At 39.9% G+C, this 26,735-nt stretch overlaps 1 pseudogene; it reads left to right on the top strand.

Annotated features, from left to right (window-relative positions):
- Positions 1 to 689: 689 nt before the first annotated feature.
- Positions 690 to 8,533, top strand: LOC118356335 (annotated as a pseudogene).
- Positions 8,534 to 26,735: the final 18,202 nt, after the last annotated feature.

The following is a 26,735-nucleotide window of genomic DNA, read 5'->3' as shown; positions in this document are numbered from 1 at the left end:
ACAAAATCATGAATGAAAGAGGAGAGATCACAAGCAACACCAAAGAAATACAAACAATTATAAGAACATATTATGAGCAACTCTATGCCAGCAAATTAGATAACCTGGAAGAAATGGGTGCATTCCTAGAGATGTATCAACTACCAAAATTGAACCAGGAAGAAATAGAAAACCTGAACAGACCTATAACCACTACGGAAATTGAAACAGTCATCAAAAATCTCCCAAGAAACAAAAGCCCAGGGCCAGATGGCTTCCCAGGGGAATTCTATCAGACATTTCAAGAAGAATTAATACCTATTCTCCTGAAACTGTTCCAAAAAATAGAAATGGAAGGGAAACTTCCAAACTCATTTTATGAGGCCAGCATTACCTTGATCCCAAAACCAGACAAAGACCCCATCAAAAAAGAGAATTACAGACCAATATCCTTGATGAACATGGATGCAAAAATTCTCACCAAAATACTAGCCAATAGGATCCAACAGTACATTAAAAGGATTATTCACCACGACCAAGTGGGATTTATCCCTGGGCTGCAAGGCTGGTTCAACATCCGCAAATCAATCAACGTGATACAATACATTAACAAAAGAAAGAACAAGAATCATATGATCCTCTCAATAGATGCAGAAAAAGCATTTGACAAAGTACAACATCCTTTCTTGATCAAAACTCTTCAGAGTATAGGGATAGAGGGTACATACCTCAATATCATAAAAGCCATCTACGAAAAACCTACAGCGAATATCATTCTCAATGGGGAAAGGCTGAGAGCTTTTCCCCTAAGGTCAGGAACGCGGCAGGGATGTCCACTCTCACCACTGCTATTCAACATAGTATTAGAAGTCCTAGCCACAGCAATCAGACAACAAAAAGAAATCAAAGGCATCCAAATCGGCAAAGAGGAAGTCAAACTCTCACTCTTTGCAGATGATATGATACTTTATGTGGAAAACCCAAAAGACTCCACCCCAAAACTGCTAGAACTCATACAGGAATTCAGTAAAGTAGCAGGATATAAAATCAATGCACAGAAATCAGTGGCATTCCTATACACCAACAACAAGACAGAAGAGAGACAAATCAAGGAGTCGATCCCATTTACAATTGCACCCAAAACCATTAGATACCTAGGAATAAATCTAACCAAAGAGGCAAAGGATCTGTACTCAGAAAACTATAAAATACTCAGGAAAGAAATTGAAGAAGACACAAAGAAATGGAAAAACGTTCCATGCTCATGGATTGGGAGAATCAACATTGTGAAGATGTCAATGCTACCTAGAGCAATCTACACATTCAATGCAATCCCCATCAAAATACCATCCACTTTTTTCAAAGAAATGGAACAAATAATCCTAAAATTTGTATGGAACCAGAAGAGACCCAGAATAGCCAGAGGAATACTGAAAAAGAAAAGCAAAGCTGGTGGCATCACAATTCCGGACTTCCAGCTCTATTACAAAGCTGTCATCATCAAGACAGTATGGTACTGGCACAAAAACAGACACATAGATCAATGGAACAGAATTGAGAGCCCAGAAATGGACCCTCAACTCTATGGTCAACTTATTTTTGACAAAGCAGGAAAGAATGTCCAATGGCAAAAAGACAGTCTCTTCAACAAATGGTGTTGGGAAAATTGGACAGCCACATGCAGAAGAATGAAACTGGACCATTTCCTTACACCACACACAAAAATAGACTCCAAATGGTTGAAAGACTTAAACGTGAGACAGGAGTCCATCCAAATCCTAAAGGAGAACACAGGTAGCAACCTTTTCGACCTTAGCCGCAGCAACTTCTTCCTAGAAACATCGCCAAAGGCACGGGAAGCCAGGGCAAAAATGAACTATTGGGATTTCATCAAGATAAAAAGCTTCTGCACAGCAAAAGAAACAGTCCACAAAACCAAAAGACAACCGACAGAATGGGAGAAAATATTTGCAAATGACGTATCAGATAAAGGGCTAGTATCCAAAATCTATAAAGAACTTATCAAACTCAACACTCAAAGAACAAATAATCCAATCAAGAAATGGGCAGAAGACATGAACAGACATTTCTCCAAAGAAGACATCCAAATGGCCAACAGGCACATGAAAAAGTGCTCAACATCGCTTGGCATCAGGGAAATCCAAATCAAAACCTCAATGAGATACCACCTCACACCCGTCAGAATGGCTAAAATTAACAAGTCAGGGAACGACAGATGTTGGCGGGGATGTGGAGAAAGGGGAACCCTCCTACACTGTTGGTGGGAATGCAAGCTGGTGCAACCCCTCTGGAAAACAGTATGGAGGTTCCTCAAACAGTTGAAATTAGAGCTACCGTTCGATCCAGCAATTGCACTACTGGGTATTTACCACAAAGATACAAATGTAGGGACCCGAAGGGGTACATGTACCCCAATGTTTATAGCAGCAATGTCCACCATAGCCAAACTGTGGAAAGAGCCAAGATGCCCATCGACAGATGAATGGATAAAGAAGATGTGGTATATATACACAATGGAATATTATGCAGCCATCAAAAGGAATGAGATCTTGCCATTTGCAACGACGTGGATGGAACTGGAGGGTGTTATGCTGAGTGAAATAAGTCAATCAGAGAAAGACATGTATCACATGACCTCACTGATATGAGGAATTCTTAATCTCAGGAAAGAAACTGAGTGTTACTGGAGTGGTTGGGGGTGGGAGGGATGGGGTGGCTGGATGATAGATATTGGGGAGGGTATGTGCTACGGTGAGCGCTGTGAATTGTGCAAGACTGTTGAATCACAGATCTGTACTTCTGAAACAAATAATGCAACATATTTTAAGAAAAAAGAAAAAGAAGAAGATAACAGGAGAGGAAGAAAAGGGGAGTGTGTCGGAGGGGGAGACGAACCATGAGAGATGATGGACTCTGAAAAACAAACTGAGGGTTCTAGAGGGGAGGGGGGTGGGGGGATGGGTTGGCCTGGTGATGGGTATTGGGGAGGGCACGTTCTGCGTGGAGCACTGGGTGTTGTGAACAAACAATGAATCATGGAACACTGCACCAAGAACTAATGATGTAATATATGGTGATTAACATAACAATAAAAAATTAAAAAAAAAAACAACAAAAAAAAATAAATAAGAGAAACAAAAGATCACTGGAGGAATTCAGCAAAGTGTGATTCAGTCTTTCTGACAAAGTTGAGGAGAACTTCCCAGTGGGAATAGAAACTGCGGTCAAGCAGAGCTGTGTTGGTACAGGAGTTCTGCATGCACAGCTGCTTGCAGCCTCAGCCCACCCAGTTGGAAAGGGGAGGGGCAGGGCTGATTACAAGGAAGGAGAGATTCCTTTTAGTGAATTTAACTCCTTCAGTATGTCTCTCAAGAAAGTCACGGCTTCAGAAAAATTATGAAAGAGAACATGAGCTCTCACCTCCTGGAGTCTTTCCTTTAGGATGGGTCCAATTTTAGAAAAGAAGTTGATATAGCAACTGGCTCCCAAGGCAGTAAGAATTGCCACTTACAGGCCAGTTTCACATTTTTCTGGAACATTCTATGACTTTCCTGGTTGAGATTCTCTTCCTCATCCCCAGCATAGATGTTGTATCATCTTTTTCTTAGGAAACAAAGAGGTGATACATTTTACTATTATTTTTCGATGTGAAAATGTGAATTTAAAAATGCGACAACCAAGAGAGAAGGATAGACAGAAAGGCACTTGAAACTTCCCACTTCCAACCTTACCGCAGTGATTACTGCCTGTGGACACTAGGAATCTAAGGGGCGTCTCCCTGTGACTTGACATGCATCTGTTTCCATTTTTCAAAAGAATATACCTTTTGTGATTAAATATAAATTTATTTAATAACAACACTTAATTCTGTCCTTTTAAACTCTTTTCAGTGAATGTAGGCAGCACTACCATCATGTGGGGGCAGTCATCTATAAGTAAACACTCAGGTATGCACACACATACATTAAAAAAAATCCTTAAGTGGTTGGAAATGACTGCACTCCCATACTTACACTAAACAGCATGAAATCTAGGGCCTTCATTTCAATATAACGACCTTTCATACTAAAGAAAAGCTTTTATTAGCACAAATTTAACTTTTCAACCTAACTTTATATACACTTGAATTTTATAAACTTAACTTCATAAACTTAAATTTATCACTTAAATTTTAAGTCAGTATTGAGCCTGGGTCAGTGACCTCTCTAGCTAAGTCAAAACCTACCAATAAGAACGTGAGAACAAGATGTATTTCCTAGGAAAATGATGCACAGTCCCCAGGTTTACAGTGCAGCAGTGGGAAGAAAATAAATGAATTTAAACCACCTAGTACACTATTCTCATAAATCACCTTTGCCTTCACCTCAGGAGGTCAGAGTTTTTACCTGGTGGTATAATCCAAATCATTCCCATTCTTTTCCAAGCCTTTTTTAGTAGTCTGATCTTTACTGGGTTGCTACAGTTTCCCACTGACCAGTACTACGGGCTAGGGAGTACTAAGAAATGCCCGGTGAATGCACTGGCTTTCAGGAATAGTACTCTACTCTCAGTGGGTTGCAGTAGCCTAATTTCCACCTGGTAATCATCATCAATCAACATGGTTTATTCTCTTTTTGTTTAGTGGCCCAAAGATCCCCAAATGGGCCAAGGGCAGTCTCAGCTTTCAATTTCTCTTTTACTTGATTAAAAAAAAAAAGTCATTAGGGAAATATGCAGGCCCAAAATGCAAACATTCTAAGGGTAGAGCATGACACGTTGGCTCACACCACACCCTGTACCCACCACCCAGATCAAGAAACAGAACGTTATTAGTACTCCAGAAGCCCCTCTCTGGATCATTTTTCCCATAGGAGAGCACAAATCTGGCTTCTCAAACCATAGGTCAGTTTTGTCTGTTTTTGAGCTGTGTACGCACAGCATGCTCTTTTTTGACTCTCTTTTAGCCCCGCATTATATTGATAAGATTAATTCATTTTTTTGCAGCTATAAATTAGTTCACTTGCATTGCTGTTGGAATACACCCCAATTAACGTACCCATTCCACTGATAACGGAATTATCTGTTGATGGGCATTACGGGTGTTTCCAGCTTTAAGCTCTTTCAAATACTGCTGCCCCAGATACTCCTGTATACCTCTTGGCGCACAGGCACATGCATTTCTGTTGGGCATATCTAAGGCTGTATTCCTGGGGTCTGAGGAAATCTCCATGTTCTTCTTTTGTAGATTCTTCCAAATCATTTGTCCAAACTGTTTGTACCATTTATAGTGTAGGAGAATTTTAATTTTTCTACATTCTTACCAACGCTGGCTTTGTCTTTTTTAGTGGAATTATAGTGGTTTTGACTTGCATTTCTTGGATAACAATTGAGATTAAGTACCTTTTCATACGTTTCTTGGCCATTTCAATATCTCTATTGTGAAGTGAATATTTTGCCTATTTTTCTACTTATGTTTTTCATTTGGGTCTTCCTTTGTCAAATATGTAATTCAAACATATTCTCTTTCATCTTGTCTTCTACTTCTCTTAATGCTATCTTTTGATGTTCAGATATTCCTAATTTTGATTTACTCCAATTTGTAAATGTTTTCCTTAGTGGTTAGTGCCATTTGTATCCATTAAGAAATTATTTCCTGCCCAAAGTCATGACGATGTTCTCCTATGTTTTATTCTAAAAATCTTTATTGTTTTACTTTTTTACATTTAAATCTGTAATTCACCAAGAATGATATTTTTGCCTATTATTTGAGTAGGAATCAAGTTTCATCCCCCCCTTATTAGTACATAATTGAACCACAACTTTTTTTTTTCACTTTTTAAAAACATTTAAATTCAATTAATTAACATAAAATGTATTATTTGTTTCAGGGGTACAGGTCTATGATTCATCAGTTTTATGTAATACCCAGTGCTCATTACATTACATGCCCTCCCCAATGTCCATCACCCAGTTACTCCATCCCTTCCACCTCCCCCTCCACTCCAGCAGCCCTCAGTTTATTTCCTATGATTAAGAGTCTCTTATGGTTTGTCTCTCTTTCTGGTTTCATCTTGTTTCATTTTTTCCTCTTTTCCCCTATGATCCTCTGCCTTGTTTCTCAAATTCCACATATCAGTGAGATCATATGATAATTGTCTTTCTCTGATTGACTTATTTCGCTTAGCATAAGACCCTCTAGTTCCACCCACGTCATTGCAAATGGCAAGATTTCGTTTTTTGATGGCTGCATAATATTCCATTGTATATATATATCACATCTTCTTTATCCATTCATCTGTTGATGGACATCTGGGCTCTTTGCATAGTTTGGCTATCATGGACATTGCTGCTATAAACGTTGGGGTGCAGGTGCCCCTTTGGATCACTACATGTATCTTTGGGGCAAAGGCCCAGTAGTGCAATTGCTGGGTCATAGGGTAGCTCTATTTTCAACTTTTTGAGGAACCTCCCTACTGTTTTCCAGAGTGGTTGCACCAGCTTGCATCCCCACCAACAGTGTAGGAGGGTTCCCCTTTCTCCGCATCCTTGCCAACATCTGTTGTTTCCTGACTTGTTAATTTTAGCCATTCTGATTGGTGTGAGGTGGTATCTCACTGAGGTTTTGATTTGTATTTCCCTGATGCCGAGTGATGCTGAGCACTTTTTCATGTGTCTGTTGGCCATTTGAATGTCTGAACCACAGCTCTTTAATGAAAAGGTCGTCCTTTCTCAACTTTTTGCAGTACCTCCAATCATAGATCAAGTGTTCAATGAGAGGATGGGTCTGTTTCTGGAATCTTTAGTCTTTCCATCAGTTTATTTGTCCATCCTTGTACTGATACCACAGTGTCATATTTGTTATGTCTTTATAACCAATAGCGATCCAGAGATTGTTAGTCCTTTATCTCCTCCTCTTTCTATATTTTCTTAGCTACCTTTGTCTTTTATATTTCCGCAAATTTTAGAATTTTAGGAATTTACTTGAGAGAGCTGTGGATCTTATACATAGTTTTTATCTTTATCATATTGACTCTTTCAAATCCTGGATATAGTACACTACCTCCCCTCCCCATTTGTTAAGTTTTCTTTAATTCCTCTCAATAATATATACTGTTGTTGTTGTTTGTAAGTAGGCCCCACCTGGAGCCCAACGTAGGGCTTGAACTCATGACTCTCAGATCAAGACGTGAGCTGAGATCAAAAGTCAGATGCTCAACCAACTGAGCCACCCAGGTGCCCCTAACTCCTCTCAAATTCTTCTCAATTATGTTTTATACCTTTTTTGTAGAGGTTTTGTACATTTTTATTAGGTTCATTTTTAGATATTTGAAGTTTTTTTTAAAAAAAGACTGTTATGATAGGCTTTATGTGTGTGTATAATTGTATTTCAGTGCTCATTGCTGTTGTAAACAAAATATAGATTTGATTCTTGCATGATGACTTTAAATACAGTGACCTTGCAAAAGATTATATATAGATTCAGTTGGATTCTCTTCCTTCATCTCTTTCTTTTTTTTTAAAGATTTTATTTATTTATTTGACAGAGAGATAGAGAGAGCCAGAGACCACAAGCAGGGTGGGCAATGGTAGAGGGAGAGGGGAAAAGCAGGCTCCCCATGGAGCAGGGAGCCCGATCAATCCCAGGACCTCTGGATCATGACCTAAACTGGAGGCAGACGCTTCACCAACTGAGCCATCCAGGTACCCCATCTTTCTTCATCTCTTTGTCTCTCTATGTATCTCTCTATATATGTAATTATTATTATTATTTAATATTCTTGTTAATTAACTTCCTCAACTTATTAAATCAACTAGGACCCGCCATGCAATGTTAAATGGAGTAATGATAATGAGCACCCTTGAGTCATTCTCTCTCTGTCAAATAAATAAATAAAACCTTAAAAAAATAAAATAAAGCTGCAAATGGTGTGGTTTTAGCAACTGAGAAGAAACAGAAATCCGCTCTGTATGATGAGCGAAGTGTACCGTACAGAAAGTGGAACCAATTACCAATCACATAGGCTTGGTGTATAGTGCGTCATGGGCCCAGGTTACAGAGAGCTTGAGCACAGAGCTTAGAAACCAGTTCAGCAATACTATCTCGTTTACCAAGAACCCATTCCCACAGCTCAGCTGGTACAGACAGTAGCTTTTGTGATGCAAGAATACACTCATTCATGTGATGTTTGTCCATTTGGAGTTTCTTTACTAATTTGTGGTTAGAATGAGAGGCGACCGTGTTTATTTCAGTCAGATCCACCTGGAGCTTTCTTTCTAGAAAGCCACAGCAATGGGAAAGAACTATGTGAATGGGAAAACTTTCCTCAAGAAAAGACACTATGAAGACCTGGGGCTTAAAGATGCCATTCATACAGCCATATTAACCCTAAAAGAAAGCTTTGAAGGGCAAATGACAGAAGATAACATAGAGGTTGGAATCTGCAATGAAGCCGGATTCAGGATGCTTACTCCGACTGAAGTTAAGGATTACTTGGCTGCCATAGCAAAATAATGAAGTGCCTAAAAAAATCTGGAATTTCAGATAATCCCTCTACTTAAACACATATGTTTTGTTTTGCAGACTTCTTGCATACTTATTTCTACATGGTTTAATGGACTGATTTTTTTAAAGGACACCTGTAAATCATAATAAACTGTTAAATAAAAATTTATGAATAGATATTGAATTTTATCAAGTATTTTTTCACGAATCTATGGAGATGGTCATTTGATTTTTATTCTTTATTCTGTTGATGGCGTAAGTTATATTGATTGATTTTAAATATTAAGCTATGCATGGATTTCTGGACCAAATACAATTAGGACATGGTATATTAATCTTTTTCATGTGTCACTAGATTCAGTTTACTAATACTTTGTTCAGGATTTTCTGCACATTTATGGGTAGGATTGGCCTGTTTTACAAAGGTCTCTGGTAGCCACACCATATCCCCTTGGCCTACCTCAGATTTCAGCTGCATCTGGGGTGGGCACTGTGGAAGTTGACAGCTCAAATACATTCAGAGTATCTTCCAGAGTTCTCCCCAAAATATTCCTTTGTTCCTAAGGATCCTTCTTAGCCAACACATCCCACAAGTTTGAGGGAATCAATGCCCACAGAGGCAAACTTCTAACAAAGGGAGCGGGAGGCTACCTACTGCCTGTCCAGTGAGCAATTCTGGGAGGAACTCTGTATTTCTCAGAGGCCCGAAGATTAATGACTCCCTCATGACCGATAGCATTAATCTCAATAACAAACCCTTACATTGGCTTGTTTTAATGTAGATTTTTTTTACTGTGTTATAACCTATGTGCAAAAACTTGCCCAGATTATAAGTGTTCAGCTAGTGAATTTCCACAAAGTAAGCATATTCACATAACTGAGTCAAGAAATAGAGCATCTCAGCAGCTCCTCTCAGGCCCCCTTCCACATTCTTCCTGTCCTCCCTTGCTGGCTTAGATTCTACAGCCACTGTGATAGAGCATCACAATCTTAGCACCTCACACAATACAAACCTATTTTCTTGCAAGTCTCTAGGTGACAAGTCTGACATGGGTCTCACCCATGGGCTAAAATCAAGGTGTTAACAGGGCTGCATTCCTTTCTGGAGGATCTGGGAGAGAACTGGTTTCATGCTCATTCAAGTTATTGGTGAAATTCAGTTCTTCATGGTTATAAGACTGCAGTGCCCATTCCTTGCTGGTTGCCAGCTGAAGTCCACTTCCAGCTTCTAGATGCCCCCACATTCCTTGACTCGACTCCCTTTTTCCATCTTCAAAGCTAGCAACCATCATCACATCTTTATCCATTCATCTATTGATAGATACTTGGCCTGCTTCCATAATTTGGCTATCATAAATAATGCTGTTATAAACATAGGGATGCATGTATCCCTTTGAATTAGTGTTTTTGTATTTTGGGGGTAAATACCCAGTAGTGCAATTACTGGATTGTAGGATAGTTCTATTTTTTTAATTTTTTAATTAACATATAATGTATTATTAGTTTCAGAGGTAGACTTCAGTGATTCATCAGTTGCATATAACACCCAGGGCTCATCACATCATGTGCCCTCCTTAATGTCCATCACCCAGTTACCCCATCCCCCCACACACCTCCCCTCCAGCAACCCTCAGTTTGTTCCCTGTAGTTAAGAATCTCTTATGGTTTGTCTTCCTCTCTGATTTTGTCTCATTTTTTCCCCCAAGATTTAAAACCTTTTTTTTTTTTTTATAAAAAAGGCATTCTTAACGAATTGTAATGTAGCAATAGACAGGTAAAAATATTTGTAGCATGTGTAATAAAAGGGTAATATTTAGAATACATAAAACTTTCCTGGAAATCAATAAGAAAAAGAAGCAACCTAGTTTAAAAAATGGGCAAAGGATAAGAACAGGAAATTTATAAAAGGAGAAATAGATGTATATATAGCTAATAAACATATAAAAAGGTGCCCATCCTCATTCACAACTAGGAAAATACAAATTAAATAATGGTGTACCATTTTAAATCTCTTAAAACGGCGGTATTTTTGCAGGCGCCTGGGTGGTTCAGTCGTTAAGCGTCTGCCTTCGGCTCAGGTCCTGATCCCAGGGTCCTGGGATCGAGCTCCTTCTCCCTCTGTTTCCCCCGACCCCCTCCCCCCGCTTGTGCTTTCTGGCTCTCTCTATCTCTCTGTCAAATAAATAAATAAATAAAATCTTAAAAAAATAAAATGGCAATATTTTTGAAGTTTGATAAAATCAAAGTTGGCTATGCTGTAAGACTATCTACTAGGATTGGTGAAGGTATTTTGTAAAACAATGTGGCAGTTTCTATGCATATCCAGTGAAGTGCATATTCACTGTGATTTAGTGCTATCCCTCCTCAGTATCTACCCTAGAGAAGCACTTACATATGTGCATTAAGAGGCATGTGAAGTTATCTTTATTGCAACATTTATAACAGAAAAATGGTTTAAATGTCCACCAATAGTGGAATAGTTAAGAAAAAACAACTATGGAACCAGAACCATCTATACTGTGAAATAGCTAACTGTCAGCCGGGGCCTTTAGTCTCTCCTCCATGTGGCCTTGCGGGCGGGGGGGGGAGGGGGGCGTCTCCGTGGATCCAACTTCTCATGTGGTGGTTGGCATCCCCTCGTGCAAAAGCAGATGTTTCCAGGTCAATTTAAGGCTTCAGCTCAGAACTAAAGAACTCACCACTGTTGTTGTATTTGGTTGGGCAAGGGCAGGTGCAGCGTTCGATCTGTGCGGCAGGAGAACAAGCCACTCCTTTAGATGGGTGGAGCCGTTGGGCAGAATGGTCCGCTCCCCCAAGGAGGGGAGAAAGCAAGGCTGTGGTAGGAGGCGGGCTGTCATAACCTGGCGGGAGATGTCCAGGAAGGCTTTCCAGAAGGATGTGACAATTGAGTTGAAATCTGAAGGTCAATAACCCTTAGTTGGCCAAAGAGGAGAGGGACGAGTACTGCAGGGAAAGAAAGGAGCAAAGGCAAAGGTGCTTCTCCCTCTCCCTCTGCCCCTCCCCCTGCTGTGCTCTCTCGCTTTCTGTCAAATAAATGAATAAAATCTTAAAAAAAATTTTAATCTTAATGACCTACATTCTAATTCGAAAACAATTTGTTCTCCTTTTGTGAAACCCTAATTAGCAGCGTTCTACATTTGACGGCTTTTCCACTATCCCCTTCTTGCTCTTCAAGGGTTAATCTAGTACAACCCTTAATTACTCTCTGGAGCTATTATTAATAGAATCTGTAAGTGGTAATGTTTTGAAAGTCAGGAATCTTAATAATTTCAACCTGATCAGAGTGTGTAAGATCAGAGCTTCTACAGTTTGGCATCTTATTGTAGAAAGATAAATTTTAACGATCACAAGGAAACACAATTTAAGTTATGATCAGGCTTCTATAATTGTCCACTGACCTAAAAATCTCACTTGCTCAAAGGGTTGTGTAGATGTGCCTAAGTTTGAATCATGATTCTACTACTTACTAGATTTAGAGCAATTTGTTAGATCTCCCTTATCTTCAACTTCATCAATAGAATAAAAATAAAAATACCTACTTCGTGGGGCTCCTGTGAGGCTTAAATGAGACAGTATCTATATGATGCTTTATAGTTAATGTACTTTATGAGTTAATATTACAATACAGTTTCTGTTTGGGATGATGAAAAATTTTGGAAATAGTGGCTTACAGCTTTATGAATGTACTTAATGCCCCTGAACTGTACATTTAAAATATACTAAAATGGTAGCTTTCATGTTATATATATATTTAGCAAAATAAAAATTAAAAATATGAAATACAATAATTACATACTTGCAGCATATATATATTTTAAAAAATAAATATATTTCTGAATTTCAGTTTCAGGGCTCCAATGGTAGCTTTATTCCTACATTAGATGACACCTGAGATATTTAGTAATCCAAACTACCCTGAGTACTTGTCCTTTTTTAGCAGATGGAGCTATAGAAAAGTCTGGAGCCTTTGATTTATGAGTATAGTGCCTTCCAGTGGCTAGCATATATCATTGCTGCATTAAAAAAGGCATTTGTTCGGGCGCCTGGGTGGCTCAGATGGTTAGGCGTCTGCCTTCGGCTCAGGTCATGATCCCAGGGTCCTGGGATCGAGTCCCGCATTGGGCTCCCTGCTCCTTGGGAGCCTGCTTCTCCCTCTGCTTCTCTCTCTCTCTCTCCCTCTGTCTCTCATGAATAAATAAATAAAATCTTTAAAAAAAAAAAAAAAGGCATTTGTTCCAGGGTCTGCTCTTAAAATCCCAAGTTTCTAATTTTTTAAGCCTTGATAATCAGAATAAAAAAGCAAAGGAGGATTTAAGAAATGATACTGAGCTGACTAATAAGAAAGAGAGCGCATATAGCTAATTTTCTATTATTCAAGCGAGCCATTGCTTGCTCATTAGGAAGCAGGGAAGCATAGGAGAGGGGAAATCGGCTTGTGTCAGTTCTGCTCACTGGCACTGGAGGACTGAGACACGAAGGGAGAAAGTGACTTAAATCACTTGTAAAGTTTGGGTTGCGAAGAAAACTAGATTTACTGTGATGATGTAGGCTACAATTTTTACAAAGATTTTATTTATTTATTTGAGAGAGAAAGAGAGCACACACAGGGGAGGGGCAGAGGGAGAGAATCTCAAGCAGACGCTGCTGAGCTCCAGGCTGACATGGGATCCATCTCATGACCCTGAGATCATGACCTGAGCTGAAACCAAGAATCAGATGCTTAACCGACTAAGCCACCCAGGCACCCCAAACTACAATTAAAAAAATATTTTACTTTTTAAGGCAGCTTTAAATTCCCAACAAAACTGAGCAGAAGGTAGACTTCCCATAGACGCCCTGCCTCACACATGCGCAGTCTCACCACTATCAACATCCCCCACCAGAGGGGGACATTTGTTACAATTGATGAATCTGCATGGACACATCATTATCACCCGAAGTCCATAGTTACATTACATATACTCTTGGTGTTGTATATTCTATGATAAATGTATAATGGCATGTTTCTACCATTGTAGTATCATACTGTAAAAGTTCTCTGTGCTCTATTTATCTCTCTCTCCTACCTATCCCTGGCAATCACTGATTTTTTTATTGTCTCCATAGTTTTACCTTGTCCAGAATGTGATTAGAGTTAGGATAGATTTTCAGATTGGCGTCTTTTACTTGATAATATGCATTTAAGTTTCTCCCATGTCTTTTCCTGGTTTGATAGCTCATTTCCTTTTAGTGTTGAATAGTATTCCATTGTCTAGATGTACCACAGTTTATTTGTCCATTCACCTACTGAAGGATATCTTGGTTGCTTCATATCTTGGCAATTATCAATAAGCTGCCTTACACATCCTTGTGAAGGTGTTAATGTGGACATAAATTTTCCAATCTGTAATTTTTCATTTTTAGTTTTCAGTATATGCGAAGAGTGGCTGATAAAATTTGATCCAGGCAGTAGAACTATAAATCTAGTTCCTGCTATGCCTCCTCACCAAGGCAACCATTCCAAATGTTAGTTAAGTCAATACAAAGGTTGGAAACACCAAGGCGGAAGTATTTAATCACATAATCTAGTGTTTACTGTATTTGAGAATGATTAGATTGTGAGTATGAAGTAAGTGCAAGCTAAATGCAATCACAAACTTCCTTTTGATTTCATGAGATCTTCAAAAGTGCTGTGGTTACTTTTAATCATAAAAAGTTTAGGCTGTAATTATGAAGAAGCAATGTGTAAATGTCTTGCACAGACACTTTTAGAAAGGTTATGACAATTGAACCACATGATATATGTTCTTAGTCGAGATCCTGGTGACAAGTGAGCATTGAAGACATGAGATTAGTAGATTAGTAGAATTGAAGCCCACAGATACCTGGAGAAGAAAAAATAATGTATATTTCAATATAATATATACATTCTTTTTAAAAAAATCATCCTGCAATGGTCATTATTAAAAGTTAAAAGAATTTGAACTACTCAAGGACTTTATGAAATCTTTTATTATGTAATTATCCACATGCTCTTGCTACCCCAGATCAAAATATCTTAGAAAACCCTGTCTTTTCACCTGTGACTCATCCCATCTCCTCCCCAGTACTTAACAAAGAATCTACTTGGTCACAGAGATTAGAGATTTTCATTACTTGTTTAGAGTCTTTGGTTTCTTGTGTTGTAGATGTTGCTTCTCTGTTTTGTTTTGTTTTTCCTGGTGATTCTGAAATCAGTTTTTACAACATTTGTGGATGTGCCTGATTTATGAAAATCTGATATCTTGAAAAATCCAACCTTCAAAAGCAAAACAATTAACAGTATTTATATAACAAGAGTATTGTTGAAATTTTCATTGAACAACTCCTTTAAAATATCAAGCTCCCTTAATATGTTATTATATATAATTGTATTTACAAAAATAAGATTTATAGATAACTTTGCAACAACACCCACAGCACACATCTAGCAGATGCCCCCAAATTACTAATGTGCATCTTACTCGGCTTTCAGTAGGGAGGGTCCAGCCATGGCCTTTTTAAATAGGGGAAGTTCAACAAGATAAACAATCATTCTCTTCAGTAATAATTAACCCTATGGGATAATCAATCCATGATTTAAAAAAGAAAACAGTAAATCAAAGCGTTTCAGTAAAAACAACTATTACAAAAATAGGTTTAAGAGAAGGTGTTTTTACTTACAATTTGTGTCCACACTTAACTCAGGTCACATGGGGGGGGGCAGTATTCTCTCAGTGTGAACTGGCCTCAACCTGTCTCTGCCCCTAACAGTGGCTTTCTAGGCTGGCAAACTTAAAGCAACTCAGAATTTTAATTTGATCCCCAGATAAAATTTAATTGGCTCAAATTGTCTTAAGGAAGATATTAAGAAACATTTAAGGAAAAAGACAGTTATCCAGCTCAAACACAGAAGTCACATCACTGCTTCAAGTTAATAATGAAATTTAACTTGTCACATTGACAACTGTGAAGCTAAACAGATAATTTTTTAAAAAGATTTTATTTATTTATTTGAGACAGAGAGAGCACAAGTGAGGAGGAGGGGCAGAGGGAGAGCGAGAAGCAGACTCTCCGCTGAGCAGGGAGCCCAATGCAGGGCTCGATCCCAGGACCCTGAGATCATGACCTGAGCTGAAGGCAGATGCTTAACCAACTGCCGACGGAGCCACCCAGGCGCTCCTAAAGGTGATTTTTTAATATTTGTCCTTTATTATGATATAATTGACATACATTATATTAGTTTCTGGTGACAGAAATAATAATTTACTCTTCGCATCTATTGCAAAATGATCACCACAATAAGACTAGTTAACATTCATCACCATTACATAGTTACAAAAATGTTTTTCTTGTGATGAGAACTTTTAATATTTACTCTCTCAGCAACTTTCAAATATGCTATACAGTATTATTAACTATAGTTACCATGCTACACAGTGTATCCCCCAGACCTATTTTATCTGTTTGTTTATTTATATTTCAAGTTTTATTTATTTATTTATTTCGAAAGATTGTTTTTTATTTATTTGACAGAGAGACACACAGCGAGAGAGGGAACACAAGCAGGGGGAATAGGAGAGGGAGAAGCAGACTCCTGGCTGAGCAAGGAACCCGATGCTGGGCTCGATCCCAGGACCCTGGGATCATGACCTGAGCCTAAGGCAGACGTTTAACGACTGAGCCACCCAGGCACCCCTCAAGTTTTCTTTAAATTCTAGTTAGTTAACATAAAGGGTAATATTGGTTTCAAGTGTAGGATTTGGTGATTCATCACTTACAACACCCAGTGCTCACCACAAGTTCCCTTAATACCCATCACCCCTTTAGCCCATCCCCCCACCCACCTCCCTCCATCAGCCCTCAGTTCTCTATTGCTAAGAGTCTCTTATTTTTTGCTTTCCTCTCTTTTTTCCCCCTTCTCCTATGTTCATCTGTTTTGTTTCTTACATTCCACATATGAGTGAAATCATATGGTATTTGTCTTTCTCTGACTGACTTATTTTGTTTAGCGTTATACTCTCTAGCTCCATCCATGTTATTATAAATGGCAAGATTTCATTTTTTATGGCTGAATAATACTGCATTGTATATATGTATATATATACCCCTTCTTTTTTTTTTTTTTTTAAGATTTTATTTATTTATTTGAGAGAGAGAGAATGAGAGATAGAAAGCACGAGAGGGAAGAGGGTCAAAGGGAGAAGCAGACTCCCTGCTGAGCAGGGAGCCCGATGCGGGACTCGATCCCAGGACTCCAGGATCATGACCTGAGCCGAAGGCAGTCGCTTAACCAACTGAGCCACCCAGGCGCCCTATACCCCTTCTTTATCCATTCATCTATCAATTGACACTCGGGCTGCTTCCATAATTTGGCTAGTGTAAATAATGCTGCAATAAACATAGGGGTCCACGTATCCTGTGAATTAGTGTTGTATTTTTTGGGTAAATACCCAGTAGTGTGATTGCTGGATCAAAAGGTAGTTTTATTTTTACCTTTTTGAGGAAACTCCATCCTGTTTTCCAGAGTGGCTTCACCAGTCTGCATTCCCCCCAACAGTGCAAGAGGGTTTCTTTTTCTCCACGTTCTTGCCAGCACTTGTTTCTTGTGTTTTTGATTTTAGCCATTCTGACTGGTATGAGGTATGTTTCATTGTAGGTTTGATTTGCATTTCTCGGATAATGGGTGATGTTGAGCATCTTTTCATGTGTTGTTGGGCCATCTGGATGTCTTCTTTGGAGATATGTCTATTCATCTCTTCTGCCCATTTTTAAATGGATTATTTGGTTTTTGGTGTTGTGTTGTGTAAGTTCTTTATATATTTTGGATACCAACTCCTTATTAGATACAACATTTATAAATATCTTCTCCCATTCAGTAGGTTGTCTTTTAGTTTTGTTGATCATTTCCTTTGCTGTGCAAAAACTTTTTATTTTTATTTATTTATTTAAAATATTTAATTTATTTATTTGAGAGAGAGACAGAGGGAGAGAGCACAAGCAGGGGGGATCTCTTTCTGGGATCCCTATAATGCAAATGTTATTATGCTTTGTGGTGTGGCTGAGTTCCCTAAGTCTATTCTCATTTTGTATTATTTCTTTTCTCTCATCTTCTCAGCACGATTGCTTTCCATTACTCTGTCCTCCAAGTCACTGGTCCATTCTTCTGCTTCCTCTAGTCTACTATTTATTCCATCTAGTGTATTTTTAATTTCATTTATTGAGTTCTTTATTTCTGATTTGTGTGTGTGTGTGTTTTCTGTCTCTTTGTTTAGGGTCTCTCTGATGTCCTTTACTCTTTTCTCAAGCCCAGTGAGTATATTTCTGATAGTTACTTTAAATTCTCTATCACACATATTAGTTATCTCCATTTTGCTTAGGTCTCTTGCTGTAATTTTTCCTGTTCTTTCATTTGGGACACCGTCCTCTGTCTTCTCATTTTGTCTAACTCTCTGCGTCTGTTTCTCTGTGTTAGGAAAGTCAGCTACATCTCCTGCTCTTGAAAGTGGTGGCCTTATAAAGAAGAGGTCCTGTAGTGTCTTGCGGTGCAGTGTCCCCTGTTCCCCAGAACCTGGCACATCAGGGGTGTCTTCTATGTGTGTTGTGTGTACCCGGCTGTTGTGGCTGAGTCACTTTTTCCTTCAGGCCAGTTATCTGCAGTGGCTCTCTTCATCTCTTGTGCTCAGTGTTTGGTCCTTTTGGTGTTTGGACCAGTCTGGGGCCACCTTGGGCTTGAGTTGAATCAGACCAGGCATTTGCCAGAGATACAGTAGCACCAAACTCTGGGGCACTTTCCCTGTGTTGTCCTCTGGAAAGCTTTCACTGTTGGGTGAGGACTGCAGTCAGACCACTGTCTGCCCCCAGCCCACTGCAGTCTTACTGGTTTGTGTGGTTATCTTTCCCTCTCCGCAGGGCAGGAGTTACTTTGGCATGGTGCTGGCTCCTAGTGGGGTTACTTGTGCACTGCCAAGCTTGTGACACCATTTTGGTTGGGTTCTGGCCAAGGACCTATTGGAGGGGGCAGATCCACAAAGTGCGTGGGGGCTGGAGGTGTACTGTTAGCAAGTTAGGTAGCTAGTGTCTATGCTGCACTGGTTCCTGCAGGCGGCTGTGTGTTGATGCTAGGGGGCAGGGAAGGGAAATGGCATCTGCCACTTCTTTGTTCCTGGACGAGTCTCCCAACAATCCCTGTCTCTCCTGACATGCTCTGATATTAATAAATAACTCTTCCTCCTGTATGCCCCAGGCATTTTTCAAACTGCTGTTTCTACGCTCTATCTCCATAAGCTGTTTGTTGTGCTGTCTCTCTAAGGGTGGGGACTCAGTTTCCCCTCACCCTCCCAACTATCCCAGAGTGGAACCTGTTGATTTTTAAAATTCCAAGTTTTAAGTTCCCCTGGTTGCAAAAACTTGTGAAATTTGTCCCCGCTGATTTCCAAAGCCAAATGTTATGGAGATTCATATTCCTTGTGTGGGCTCCCTGGTGTGAGGGTCTGTTTTTCTCCTCTCTCCATACCCACAGTGTTCCTCCTTCCCTGGGACAGTTGTGCAGGTCCATTTAGCTCCCGACTGCATCTTTGTCCTTCCTACCCTCTTCGATGTGGCCTCTTCTCTACATTCAGTTGTGGAGTTTTTTGTGCCAATCTTCAGGTAATTTTCAGGGTTATTTATACTGATGTGAGTGTTATCTAGTTGTATCCATGAGAGGAAGTGAACTCAGGGTCTTCCTATTCTGCCGTCTTCCCCAGAAGTCTCCTCTTTTTAATTTAATTTAATTTAATTAATTTTGTCTTACCTGTGAACTGCAGCATCATGATAATTATTTTGCATTTCAGTTTCTCAGATATGTATAGAAATAATAAGAGAAATATAAGTTGTAATAAAAGAAAGCAAGGGAATGTGCCAAGAACAGACATTGGAATTTAAGAACATAGGGAATAATAATAATAATAATAATAGCTGTTTTTAAAAAGCTAACAGTGGTTTTGTTAGAGGTTGCAATTGGGTTAATGTTGTCCTTTTCTTTAGTTTTCAAATTATCTGCATTATTTCATGTATTTTGTATAAAAACTATACAAGTATGTTTTTTATTTTTATTTATATATTTTTTAAGATTTTATTTATTTATTTGGCAGAGAGAGACACAACGAGAGAGGGAACACAAGTAGGGGGAGTGGGAGAGCAAGAAGCAGGCTTTGATGCGGGGCTCGATCCCAGGACCCTGAGATCATGACCTGAGCTGAAGGCAGACGCTTAATGACTGAGCTACCCAGGCGCCCCTACAAATATGTTTTTTTTAAAAGGACAATCCTTTAGAAACATATACTCTGGGGCTGATTCACATCTAAGGAAATGAATGCTTAGTGGAGTGCCAAATATTAGACCCTGTGCAGTTTTTGGTTTTATTTTTGCTTTTTCCATTTCTTTTTAATTTTATTTTAATTCCAGTATAGTTAACATACAGTGTTATGTTAGTTTCAGGTATAAAATACAGTGATTCAACAATTCCATGCATCACACAGTGCTCTCATCACAGGAAGTGCACTCTTTATTCCCATTACTTATTTCACCCATCCCCCCAACCCCCCTCCCCTCTGGTAACCATCAATTTGTTCTCTATAGTTAAGAATCTGTTTCTTGGTTTCTCTCTCTCTCTCTCTTTCCCCATTTCTTATCCATTAGAAGAGCTGCACCATGGTGGTTGGGAAAACTGATGAGAAAATTTCTATTAAGTGTTTTTTCCTCCCTGTGGAAGGAAGATGCTTCATGATATATTATTTGCTCATATCTAAAAACTCATTTTGATTTGGCTTGTCTTTTCTATTTCTTTCCCTTGTTTTCTTTTCTTTACTTCCTATCTTTCTCCTTTTATTTTTATTTTTATTTATTTTTTTTTTTTAAGATTTTATTTATTTATTTGAGAGAGAGAGCATGAGAGGGGGGAGGGTCAGAGGGAGAAGCAGACTCCCCGCCGAGCAGGGAGCCCGATGTGGGCCTCGATCCTGGGACTCCGGGATCATGACCTGAGCCGAAGGCAGTCGCTTAACCAACTGAGCCACCCAGGCGCCCCCTATCTTTCTCCTTTTAATAGTTTATTGTCTGACACACGTTTTTAGATTTTATTTTGATTATTTCCATTGTATGCTAAAAATGACTGATATTGATGAGATTAATAATTAAAAGAAGTTGGCGCATGAGAAATAATAACTCTTAAGAAATGAGGGGTGAGGAAAAATCCCCTTGAGGTTTTAATTCTTAGTTCTATATATTCTGGGTGTCTGTGGATCAGTGAAAATGCAGCACAGTTAGATGCAATGAAAATTAACCTTTTGTCAGTCTTCTTCCACATTATGTTCTTGTCTTTCAAAAAACAGTGATCAAGCCTTTTTAAAACACAGAAATGTGTCAACACCTTCATATTTACTTTAAGATTCAGTCCTCTCCCAGAAGATCAAGTTGTATATTCTGCAAAGAAGTTTTATCTTGTGTAAGGCAGAAAAGCCCTCAATTTTCTTTCCATTTATTTCCTTTTCTACAGAGAGGTAGGCATAGAGACACAGGTGAAGGTTTGGCCTGCCTGCCATCCTGGTCTCTGGAGCCAACACTGGGTGTGGATGGGATGTGTGGTTTGGATTATCAGGCAGAAGTTCAGCAGCCGTTTGCTTGATTGACCAACTGTCAGGAAGGCCAAGATGCCAAATACTTTCCTGGCTTCGTGAGAGGGAGGAACCTAATGGAGAGGGAGATAGAAATGCTAGGAGAGGCCTACTATGTTGACTTGCACCCCCTTGCTGCATCCCCCTGGGGATCCAGAGGGCAGCCCTTCACTAAGATATTGAGGAATGTGTGGGTGAGGGAGGCAGCAATATCTTTGAAGTGCTCTGTATTTACTGTCCCCTGGGGCCAGGATTGGTGGGAAATGCTGCCACTGACACATGTTCTCTGATATCAGAGAGGAGGGCAGAACCCCAGGGAGGAGCATGAAACCCCAGGGAGACTGAGGCTCAGTGGCAGTATGTAACCTCCCAAAGGCCTGCTGAGCAGATGACTTTTGTGACTAGTTGGGACTAAGTAGTAATCAGAGTGTTTTGAACCACAGTATATTTGAGGGTGGTTAATGGGTCACAGTATCCTTAGGAACGAAATGGATGGTCAGTCTATGCTTGATCTATAGAAAAACAACAATTCTATCTTCTTACAAAATTTAGTAGATTAAAACAATGATTAATCATCTCTCACAGTTCTGGGGCGGTTTCCTTTTTTTTATTCTGGTAAAATGTGCCTGACATAAAACTTACCATTTTAGTCATTCTCAAGTGTATAGTTTGGTGGCATTAGGTACATTCACACTGCTGTGTGACCATCACTAGCATCCATCTCCAGAGCTTTTTCATCTTTCCAAACTGAAACTCTGTCCCCATTAAGCAACAGCTCCCTATTCCCCCTCCTCTAAGCCCCTTGTGACCCCCATAAGTGGAATCACTCAGTATTTGTCCTTTAGTGACTGGATTATTTCCCTTCGTCTTCAAGGGAATGTCTTTAAGGTTCATTCATGTTGTCCCAGGTGTCAGAATTTCCTTCCTTTTTAAGGCTGAATAATATTCCACTGTATGAATATACCTCCTTTTGTCTCTCCATTCATCTTTTGATAGGCATTTGGGTTGTTTCCACCTTTTGGCTATTGTAAATAATTTTGCTGTGCATATTGGTGTACAGTTATCTACTGGAGTCCCTGCTTTCAATTCTTTTGGGTAATACCTAGAAGTGGAATTACTGGCTCATATGGTAATTCTATGTTTAATTTTTTGGAGGACTCACCATGCTATTTTGCACAGCAGCTGCACCCTTTTACATTCCCACCAGCAGTGCACCATGGTTCTAATTTCTCCACATCCTTGCCAACCCTTGCTATTTTCAGTTTAAAAAAATTTTGTTTTCCTTTCTTCCTTCCCTTCTTTCCTTCCTTCCCTTCCTCCTTCCTTCCTTAATTCATTTTTCTTTCTTTCTTTCTTTCTTTCTTTCTTTCTTTCTTTCTTTCTTTCTTTCTTTTTCTTTCTCTTTCTTTCTTTCTTTCTTTCTTTCTTTCTTTCTTTCTTTCTTTCTTTCTTTCTTTCTTTCTTTCTTTCCTTCTTTCTTTTTCTTTCTCTTTCTTTTTTTCCCTTCCTTCCTTCCTTCCTTCCTTCCTTCCTTCCTTCCTTCCTTCCTTCCTTCCTTCCTTCCTCTCTCTGTCTCTCTCTCTTATAGTAGCCATCCTAATGGGTATGAATGTGGCAGTTCTTACTGGAGTCTCTCAGGTAGCGGCAGGGATCAGGGTGGGGCTATTTGCTGCTTCATGTGTTTGGCATGGGGTTGGGATGACTGCAACACTAGGGGTTTCCAGGCAGTGTGGCCTTCATACAACCCCTCCACATGGCTGGTTTGGGTTTTCTGGGGATCTAGGGTAGTTGTGCTTTTTGTATGACTTCTGGTTTCCTCCTGAAAAAATGTTCCAAGAAACAAAGTAGAAGCTCCCAGTGTATTAAGACCTGACTCAGAACCTGTCATGTGGAACCTTTCAATATATTCTTTAGTCATGCACTCATAAATATGCCCAGTTCCAAGGGGTTAGGACATGGAGCCTACCTCCTAAGGTGAGGAATGTCAAAAGATCCTCAAATGTCCTGGGTGGAGTTGATAGACTAGGTCATGCTCCTAATAGCTCTCATAGACAAGCAGATAGAGACATTTCCTCTAATTCAGCCTTGGTCTTCTGGGAAGTTGAAACTCCAGCCCAGTGTCACTGTTTCTGTCTGGGTGACACCTCACCCACTGTCAGTGCAGCCTGCCCCCATCCCCCAGGCCATGGCTGAGCAAGCCTGAGACTATACTGAGGTTTCTGAGGATCAGGCACTCAGTTAAGTCCCTTTGAGGACAGGTAAAGAGAAAATCTCACCCAATACAAATTTGCTACAGACTTGAAGTCTGGGCATATCCCATCATGAAGAAAATGATCTGTTTTCTGCATTTATTGTTACTTTCTGGGCTTCTGCACTCCCACGTTCAGGCAAGAGGTATAACCTACACAGGAGCCCCAAATTCAGATAGTTAGACTTCTTATTTTTGGAAGAATAATTTCCTCTTTTTTCTGTTTAAGTAATAGGAAAAAATACTCTGACTAGAAGTATTATCTTAGAAGTAAGAACTGTAGGGGCAGAGCAAGATGGTGGAGGAGTAGGAGACCTGGATTTCGTCTGGTCTCAGGAATTCAGCTGGATAAGGAACAAACCATTCTGAACACCTATGAACTCAACAGGAGATCGAAGAAAAGAATAGCAACAACTCTCTGAACAGAAAAGCGACCACTTTCTGGAGGGTAGGACGTGTGGAGAAGTGAATCCGAGGCGATATTTGGGAGGATAGATGGCGGGGGAGGGGGCCTCCATCGGCCACTTCTGGCAAGTGATAGAGATGTGGAGCACAAAATCGGAACTTTTAGAAGTCAGCTCCGCTGAGGGACATCGCTCCAGTGGCTAAGCGGGGGGTGGAACCCTCGTGGGACAGTGTGGTCTCAGGACCCTCGGGGTCACAGAAAGACCGGGGGTGCCTGAGTGCGTCAGAGCTCCCAGGGATCGGAGCGGGGAAGCCGGCTGCAGAGACGGAGCTGAGGCGCGGGCTCTCAGCTCGGGGTTGCCATAAACTGTGATCCGTGGCACAGTCGGGCCACTGCTCCTCCAGCAGGGACCCAACAAGCGGCAGATCCAGGGAGACTCCCCTTCCTCCCCCAGGAGGAGTGGCACAGGCGTGCACCACAGGGATCTGCTGGGTTTGGAGACTCCACACGGGGTCGGGTGCCAGAGATAGAAACGCTCGGTCACAGGCCAGGTGAGCACGGAGTGCCCGGAGACAAGGGAGACGGGAGTGATTGACTGCTTTTCTCTGGGGGCGCACTGGGGAGCGGGGCCCCAAGTTCTCGGCTCCTCCCGGGCGGAGATTGGGAGGCCGCCATTTTTGCTCTCGTCCTCCAAAGCTGTACGGAAGGCTTGCGGGGAACAAAAGCTCCCTAGAGCAAACCCGAGCAGATGACTTAGCCCAGATGGACAAGGGTGCGGCAATTCCACCTCCCGCAAAGACATCGGGGAACCACAGCAACAGGCCCCTCCCCCAGAAGTTCAGCACGGACAGCCAGCCAAGACCAAGTTTACCGATCAATGAGAACGGCAGAACTCCAGCGCTAGGGGAATACTGCACATAGAATTCAGGGCTTTTTTACCATGATTCTTTAGTCTTTCAAATTTAATTTTTTTTAACTGTCTTTTTTTTTGAATTTTTCTTTTTCCCTTTTCAACCAACATCTTAGCAATCCCTTTTTTAAAAACACATTTTTATTTTTCATTTTTAGAGTCATATTCTATCCCTTCAGAGTAGTTACCCTTATTTTTGGCATATATATATAAATTGTTCTCTCTTTAAAATTGTGAGATACAGTTTCTTCTAACATATCAAAATACACCCTAAATCTCTAGTGTATGGCTTTGTTCTAGTCTCCTGCCTGATCACATTCTCTCCCCCTTTTTTTCTTTCTTTCTTTCTTTTTAATCATCTTCTTCTTTTTTTCAACCAACTTCTTATCTTATCAATTCCTTTTATAAATTTTTTTATAATTTTCATCTTTACAGTCATATTCCATCCGTTCATTGTGTCAACCCTTATTGTGTACATATATTAGTCTTTCTTTCTTTAAAATTTTGGGAGGCACTTTATTCTAACAGACCAAAATACACCCAAAATCTAGTGTGTGGCACTGATCTATGCACCAGCCTCATCATATTTGATCATATTCTGTTTTTGTTTGTTTTTATCTTTTTCTTTTCTCTTTCTTTTTTCTTTCTTTCCCTTTCTTTTCCCCTGGTTTCAGGTCTTTTCTGATTTGTTTAGAGTATATTTTCTGGTGACGTTGTTACCCTGTTAGCATTTTGTTCTCTCATTCATCTGTTCTCCCCTGGACAAAATGACAAGATGGAAAAAATCACCTCAACAAAAAGAACAAGAGGTAGTACCGTCTGACAGGGACCTATTCAATACGGACATTAGTAGGATGTCAGACCTAGAGTTCAGAATCATGATTTTAAAGATACTAGCTGGGCTTGAAAAAAGCATGGAAGTTATTAGAGAAACCCTTTCTGGAGAAATAAAAGAACTAAAATCTAACCAAGTCGAAATCCAAAAGACTATTAATGAGGTGCAATACAAAATGGGGGCACTAACTGCTAGGATAAATGAGACAGAAGAGAGAATCAGTGATATGGAAGACCAAATGATGGAAAATAAAGAAGCTGAGAAAAAGAGAGATAAACAACTACTGGATCATGAGGGCAGAATTCGAGAGATAAGTGATACCATAAGATGAAACAACATTAGAATAATTGGGATCCCAGAAGAAGAAGAAAGAGAGAGAGGGGCAGAAGGTATATTGGAGCAAATTATAACAGAGAACTTCCCTAATGTGGGGAAGGAAACAGGCATCAAAATCCAGGAGACACAGAGAACCCCTCTCAAAATCAATAAAAATAGGTCAACACCCCAACATCTAATAGTAAAACTTACGAGTCTCAGAGACAAAGAGAAAATCCTGAAAGCAGCTCGGGAGAAGAGATAAGTAACCTACAATGGCAGAAACATTAGATTGGCAATAGACCTATCCACAGAGACCTGGCAGGCCAGAAAGGACTGGCATGATATATTCAGAGCACTAAATGAGAAAAATCTGCAGCCAAGAATACTATATCCAGTTAGGCTGTCATTGAAAATAGAAGGAGAGATAAAAAGCTTCCAGAACAAACAAAAACCAAAGGAATTTGCAAACACGAAACCAGCCCTCCAAGAAATATTGAAAGGGGTCTTCTAAGCAAAGAGAGAGCCTAAAAGCAGCATAGATCAGAAAGGAACACAGACAATATACAGTAACAGTCACCTTACAGGCAATACAATAGCACTAGATTCATATCTTTCAAAAGTTACCCTGAATGTAAATGGGCTAAATGCCCCAATCAAAAGACACAGGCTATCAGATTGGATTAAAAAAACAAGACCCATCAATATGCTGTCTGCCAGAGACTCATTTTAGACCCAAAGACACCCCCAGATTGAAAGTGAGGGCATGGAAAACCATTTACCATGCTAATGGACACCAAAAGAAAGCTGGGGTGGCAATCCTGATATCAGACAAATTAGATGTTAAACCAAAGACTGTAATAAG

The sequence above is a fragment of the Zalophus californianus genome, chromosome 15 (genome assembly GCF_009762305.2).
Source record: "Zalophus californianus isolate mZalCal1 chromosome 15, mZalCal1.pri.v2, whole genome shotgun sequence".
Classification (NCBI taxonomy): domain Eukaryota; kingdom Metazoa; phylum Chordata; class Mammalia; order Carnivora; family Otariidae; genus Zalophus; species Zalophus californianus.
Note: the sequence above shows the minus strand (reverse complement) of the source record. Positions and strands in the feature narration are given on the sequence as shown.